The sequence below is a fragment of the Oryctolagus cuniculus genome, chromosome 16, assembly GCF_964237555.1.
Source record: "Oryctolagus cuniculus chromosome 16, mOryCun1.1, whole genome shotgun sequence".
In the NCBI taxonomy this organism is placed as follows: domain Eukaryota; kingdom Metazoa; phylum Chordata; class Mammalia; order Lagomorpha; family Leporidae; genus Oryctolagus; species Oryctolagus cuniculus.
The window spans coordinates 26215360-26222344 of NC_091447.1; the positions used below are offsets into that span (position 1 = coordinate 26215360).

The following is a 6985-nucleotide window of genomic DNA, read 5'->3' on the forward strand; positions in this document are numbered from 1 at the left end:
TGCCACAGGCACCGGGTCCCAAGGGCTGGAAACAGGATCCAAACTCAGCTCGCCCACCCACAACCCCCACGCTGCAGCTTCTCTGGCTGATTTAAGATACCTTCTTTCTCCTCATCCTGGAGAACAGAGAACAGACTGCCAAATGTCAGTGCTTCCTGTTTTCTCTCCTAACTGTTCAAAAATAGCCATTTTCTCACCGGCAAGTTAAACACAGTCGTCTCTTTACACAATAAAATGGTGGTGTTGACTTTTACGTCTCAGCCAAGGACAATAAGGGACGATCCTTTTTTTAAATAACTTTTATTTAATAAATATAAATTTCAAAAGTACAACTTTTGGATTATAACGGTTTTCTCCCCATAACCACTCTCCCACCCGCAAACCATCCCATCTCCTATTCCCTCTCCCATCCCATTCTTCATTAATTCTTAATTATCTTTATATACAGAAGATCAACTTAGTATACTAAGTAAAGATTTCAATAGATTGCACCCACACAGACACACAAAGTGTAAAGTACTGTTTGAATACTAGTTTTACCGTTAATTCGCATAGTACAACACATTAAAGACAGAGATCCTACATGGGGAGTAAGTGCACAGCGACTCCTGTTGTTGATTTAACAATTGACACTCTTAATTATGACATCAGTAACCACCCGAGGCTCTTGTCATGAGCTGCCAAGGCTATGGAAGCCTTGAGCTCACAAACTCCAACCAATAAGGGACAATCCTTATGGCTACAGGCCATTGACGACGACGACACAGACACCCTACAGTCCCATCTTCCTTCCATGTGGGTGGCAGGAGTCAGTCTGCACATGCGATGCTGCCGAAAGGTGAAGGACAGAGACATCAGAGCACGTCAGCCAATGAGCCAGGGCGCCACCTGGGTGCCAGACCCGACCCTCCCTGGGGGAAGCCAGACCCCAAGGTAACAGCAACAGGCTCGCTGCTCTCTGTCCTGTAATGTAGGGATGACTTGGGTTCACCCTGCTCATGGTCAGACACTGTTTATTGACACATGCGCATGCACAGACACACAGACACACACACACACACAACGCTCACACACTCACTCACATACTCACACATACACACACATTTTCCTTGCTAGGAGTTGTGACCCCAGAGAGGAGGTGTTAGGTCCAGTTTATGATTGAAGTGAAAGGAAGAATTTGAAAAGATCTACATGAAGATACTGAACATTATTACAGAGATCAAAAATAAGAGAGATAGAGAGAAAGAGAGAGAGACGCTCACTTTGCCTAAAGAAAGCAAAGGCAGATGAAATGCAATCAATTCCTTCAGAAGCTTTGGTTTTGTTACAGAAAATCCAAAGACTTTATGACATGATCTTTTTTGTATCCTTGGGCCTTTACTATAGGGTGGACACTGGTCTTTCCCACATACACACATTTTTGTCGATGCCTCTGAAGGAAAACAGAGGGATGAAAAAGGGGTGGGGGAGCTGAAGGAGCAGGAAGGGGGAAGAGAAGAGAAAAGCAAATCGCTATCATGCACACACATGTTCCACATAGTATGTTAGGCATGTTATAGACATCACAGCAACTCTCATATCCACACTGCAAATGCAAAGCAAACATGATTCCCATGTGGGAGATAAGAAAATCGTAGCTCAGATATGTTAAGTGACTTGTCCAAGGTCACTGCTAATCAATCAGCCAGCTCTCACCATACTATTACACTAATCTGTTTCAGGGATGAAGAACAGACCAAAGAGTAATTCTACTACAGCAAAGAGAGGAACAAAGTTTCCTCATTCCCGATAATCACATCATCACATCATTTTGATAAAAACCACAGTATTAGATTATTGAGATATGTGCCTTTGCTATGAACTTTAGTGAGTGTATAGATAGCAAGGTGTGTTAATTCCAGGATCTCATGAGACAGATGTATAGAAAGTTATAGTAGCACTTCCAGTCACTTCATATGTACCAAATTCTTTTGCACATTTAATTGAAGTATAGCAAACTCTAATCCTAGTATAAAGTTATTGAGTTTTCCTGCAGCAAACATATCCCACAGCTGGCACCCAAGTCCAGGAACAGAACAGCGCTGGCAGTCTAAAACCCCTCCCAGCCCCATTCTAGTCACGAGCCCCTCAAGGTTAACTGTTATTCTGACTTCTAGAGTAAATTTTTCCTACTTTTCAAAGTTTATATAAATGAAAGCACAAGGGTTCTTTGGATGGTTCCTAGAAAATGGAATTTGAAATGATGTGCATTTTGCAGGAGCTTGTTGAATGCTCCTTGTATGTAGTATGTACTCATTTGTGTCTGGCTTCCTTTGCTCCGTGTTGCTATGGTGATGCTGTCCATATTGCTGAATGTGGTTGTTTAAGTCTTCCTCTTCATGCTCCATGATATGGTTGCTCTGTGCTTCACTTGTCCGTTCTACTGATAGATGACATTTGGATAGCTACAATTTTGAGCTATGATGTATAGTGCTGCTACAAACATTCTAGGATATGCCTTTTGATGAATATCTCTGCCAGCCCCTACTTATATGACTACAAATGTAAAGGCTACATAGCTTTTTTTTTTTTTTTTTTTTTGACAGGCGGAGTGGAGAGTGAGAGAGAGAAACAGAGAGAAAGGTCTTCCTTTGCCGTTGGTTCACCCCCCAATGGCCGCTGCGGCCGGCGCATCACGCTGATCCAAAGGCAGGAGCCAGGTGCTTCTCCTGGTCTCCCATGGGGTACAGGGCCCAAGGACCTGGGCCATCCTCCACTGCACTCCCTGGCCACAGCAGAGAGCTGGCCTGGAAGAGGGGCAACCGGGATAGAATCTGGCGCCCCGACCGGGACTAGAACCCAGTGTGCCGGCGCCGCAAGGCGGAGGATTAGCCTATTGAGCTACAGCGCCGGCCAGCTTTTTTGGTCTCTTTCCCACATTTTTCCAACCTTCCCCTACTGATGGGGTATAAAAAATAAGAATCCAAATTTACTTACATGCAAGCTCTTTTGGAGTCAACTGATAAAGAGGAAGCAATGAAATATGATCTTTATGACAATCTTTGGTGTTGCAGCCTATGTTTCTTTGAGAATTTTACTTTCCTAGAGAAGAGAGCTGCCAGACCCTTGTGACATAAACAAGTTCAAAGAATTTATTAAAATGAAGCTTCCTGGGAAGGACAGTGTTTACCAGTTGGTCTCCCACCAGAAATGGCCACATGACACAGAACCAAAGCCAGGTGTGGAGTTACTAGAAGGGGGAGGCATTGTACCTTTCCTGTGCAGCTGGTGTACCTCAGCCGCCAAGGCTCTGACTTGTGGCACCCTAAAATCATCAGTAATCTAGACAGTGCAAGATCGCATGACAGTACTCAAATGTACTCAATAAATGATAGATTTTGCTATCAACTCATTTTGTCTTCAAAACAATATTTCAGGACATTTTTATCTGCATTCTACAGGTAAGGACACCTAACTTGAAGAACAAAGCCATTAGACATCTATATTAGTTGTCTACTGCTGAGTAACACATTTCCTGAAGACTCGTAGCTTCAAACAGCAATAAATATTTATTATCTCACAGTTTCTGCAGGTTCAGGAGCTGGCAAAGGGCTGCGATGAGCGGTTCTGACTTAGGATTTCTCAGGATACTGCAGTCATCGGAAGGTTAGCCTGGGGCAGGAGGATCTACTGCCAAGGTGGCTCACTCACATGGCAGGTGCAGGCTGTTGGTGGGAGACCTCGGGTATGTCCCATGTGGGCCTCACCACAGCTGCTACAGTGTCCTTGTGACAAAGCAGCAGGCCTCCCTCAGAGCAAGCAGCCCAAAACACAGAGTGCCAAGTAGAAGAGCCCCTGTCTATAACTCAACCTGGGAAGTCACATGGCATCCTGTCAGTCTCATTCTACTTGTTAGCAGCAAATCCCTAAGTCCCACCTTTGTCCAATGGAAGAAAATAAAGACTCCACTTTTTTGGAGGAAGAAGGTCAGCGAATCTGCAACAGATGTTAATAGCTACAGAGGCAGAACTGGAATTCTCGTTTATTTCCTTCTAACTTCACAACTTCCACTGTTGCTTTGATACACAAAATAAGAGAAAACTGTCATAAACATTCCCACAGTGACTTCCACATCTATAGCAAACATCATAAGCAGTTCTGAACTTGTTCTCTGCAGCTGGACTTGGCCTTGGAATATCACATCATGTACGAGCAATCACATGGAATCGGCACAGAAGCAGAAACCCAGTCCCTCCCTGGCCCAGGACATCCTCTATAGAAGAAATGCACAGTGCTCGCTTCGGCAGCACATATACTAAAATTGGAACGATACAGAGAAGATTAGCATGGCCCCTGCGCAAGGATGACACGCAAATTCGTGAAGCGTTCCATATTTAAAAAAAAAGAAGAAGAAGAAGCAATGCACAGGTACAGTGGGTTGTGCTACCTTGGGATCCTTAACTTATGGATCACCCTTTGGACCTATGGAAAACAAGGATTTGTAATAATTTACCCCTCTCACAAAAGTTATCTAAGAGGGAAATGTATTCAAAAGCCTATTTGTCCTAACTTTTGGAAGGTCCTCCAAATTCCAGAACTCCCCTATAACTGCACACTCCTGACTGCAGTAACGTCACTTTTCAGGAGGAGGGTGCTGTCAACAACCACTATTTTCATTACTTGGCACAGGGCTCTCATCCATGGTTGCACATTGAAATCATTAGTGCTGAGTCCTGGTCCCTCCCCTCAACCCAGAGCCTCTGCTGTAATTCATATGGGGCCCGGGGACTTCTCAAAACTCCCCAGGTGGTTCTAATGGACAGCCAGCCTGAGAGCAACTGTCTTAGCACTTCATTTCCATTGCCAAATAAGTATGTTTGCATTAAACAGTGCCACCTTATAATTGGCTAAATGAACATGTTAATAGAATTTCAAGAAGGATGACTCCCCAGGCAATATTCGAATTTTACTACTCTCTTTCAAAATGTCAATCTCAATTTGATTTTGGATTGCCTTCCCTCTGTAGTTTTCCCAGCTCTATTAAATGGAACAATCCATCCAATTCAATAAAAACCCAATTATTTTTATTGAATAATTTTATGTGATTTTAACACACATTTTTCAGAAGCACCTGTTCATATCCATCCATAATTCATCTCAATTTCACAAAAATATGAGATCACCTTGGAGCAAATATAAATTTCTGCTATTCTGAGATTTTATGATGGTTTCTAGCAAATATACTTCTCATACCCATATAGTCACGTTTTTACTTTCCTAGGTTAATAAAGACAGAGATTAGCCAGATAATCTAAAAATGAAAATGTCACATCCCCTTCAAATATCACATCTATCCCAAATGGGACATATTTTTAACTAATATATTTTTGTCTTTACATCTTATCCAGTGCAAGGATAGATTACCATCACAGATGTCGATGGCTTCTGGGAATACAGGGATGGTGGTAGCTCCCTTAACACACTTCCCAGAAGTTACTGCGCATTAAGGGAGCTTTTTAAAGTCTCCATGCTAGATCATATCCCTAATTCTGTATGTTCTGGTAGTCAGGCATTTATAAATCTTTGTCAAATTCATAAACTCTCCCAGATGATTCCAATAAGCAACAAAGTTTGAGAACTACTATTGACAGTTCACTGTGAAAGCTTTATTGATCTGTAAGCAGAATAAATTTCTATATCCCATGCTGGTTTTTTTTTTTTTAATCTGAGAGGGAGGAGGGGGAAGAGAGTTCCCCTCTACTAGTTCATTCCCCAAATGCCCACAATGCCTGGGAATGGACCAAGACCAGAGACAAGAACCAGGAACTCAATTCAGATCTCCCACAAAGGTGGCAGGAACCCAATTACTTGAGCCACCATTGCTGCATCCATTGGTCCACATTGGCAGGAAGCTGGATCTAGAAACTCAGCTCAGCTATTCCATCAATGAGGAATGGAGATGCCTTAACCACTGGGCTAATGTCCTCTCCCCACAAATTGTTTTAAGGAAAAAAAACCTATTCAGATTGGAGATATTCGCACATACAAGCAAAATTTGCATTTAGTTCTCTATGTTCAAACAAGGTTTCCTTCAAGAATTGATCTGCTTTTCATATGACATAAAACTTTATTAAATCTTTTGAATACTTAGTAAAATTGAACCCACTTTATTGTAGAGCTGGGATTTTTCCTAAAATTATGTGGCTTTTTGTGTTTGCCTTTGAAGTCTTAGTTATCACTTCTGTTACATGAATGACTATTTTTTAGTGATCTCATTTTGATCAAGAGTTTTGAACCTTTGATATTCTTGACAAATTGTCCCAAAATAAAAATCTAAATTAGGTGTCTTTGATCTAAAATTATCTCTGAAATTTTTAGTTGAGTCCAGGAAAGCCTTAAAGGAGAGATATGGAACTAATAAGACTTATTTGTTATATTAAATTATAAGGAAACAAAATAGTAATAATGTTAAACCTTCATTGAGTTGTATTCTATGAATATGTAGTTAATATGCCTAAAAATTATATGAACTTTAGAGAAATCTGGTAGTCTTAATGTAATATTTTCAGTCATAATTCTAGTTACTAAGATGTTATATGCAACAGAAATATCTAATGTTAATTATGTCACTGTTGTAATGAACTCTCATCAGGTCTTTAATCACGGCCATTTTGAGTCTTGTCATTTGACAGAGTTAATTGTTCACCATTCCTCCAAGTGTTTCATCTTTAAGGTTCATGAAAAGACTTTTTTTTTTTTTTTTGACAGGCAGAGTGGACAGTGAGAGAGAGAGAGAGAGAGAGAGAAAGGTCTTCCTTTTGCCGTTGGTTCACCCTCCAATGGCCGGCGCATCGCGCTGATCCGATGGCAGGAGCCAGGTGCTTCTCCTGGTCTCCCATGGGGTGCAGGGCCCAAGCACTTGGGCCATCCTCCACTGCACTCCCTGGCCACAGCAGAGAGCTGGCCTGGAAGAGGGGCAACCGGGACAGAATCCAGCGCCCTGACC

At 42.0% G+C, this 6985-nt stretch overlaps 1 non-coding gene across 1 annotated transcript; it reads left to right on the forward strand.

Moving 5' to 3' along the window:
- The first annotated feature begins 4270 nt into the window (after window positions 1-4270).
- LOC127492709 (U6 spliceosomal RNA) lies at window positions 4271-4377 on the forward strand. Its single transcript, XR_007922406.1, has one exon. It is a non-coding gene; the product is annotated as a U6 spliceosomal RNA (small nuclear RNA).
- Window positions 4378-6985: the final 2608 nt, after the last annotated feature.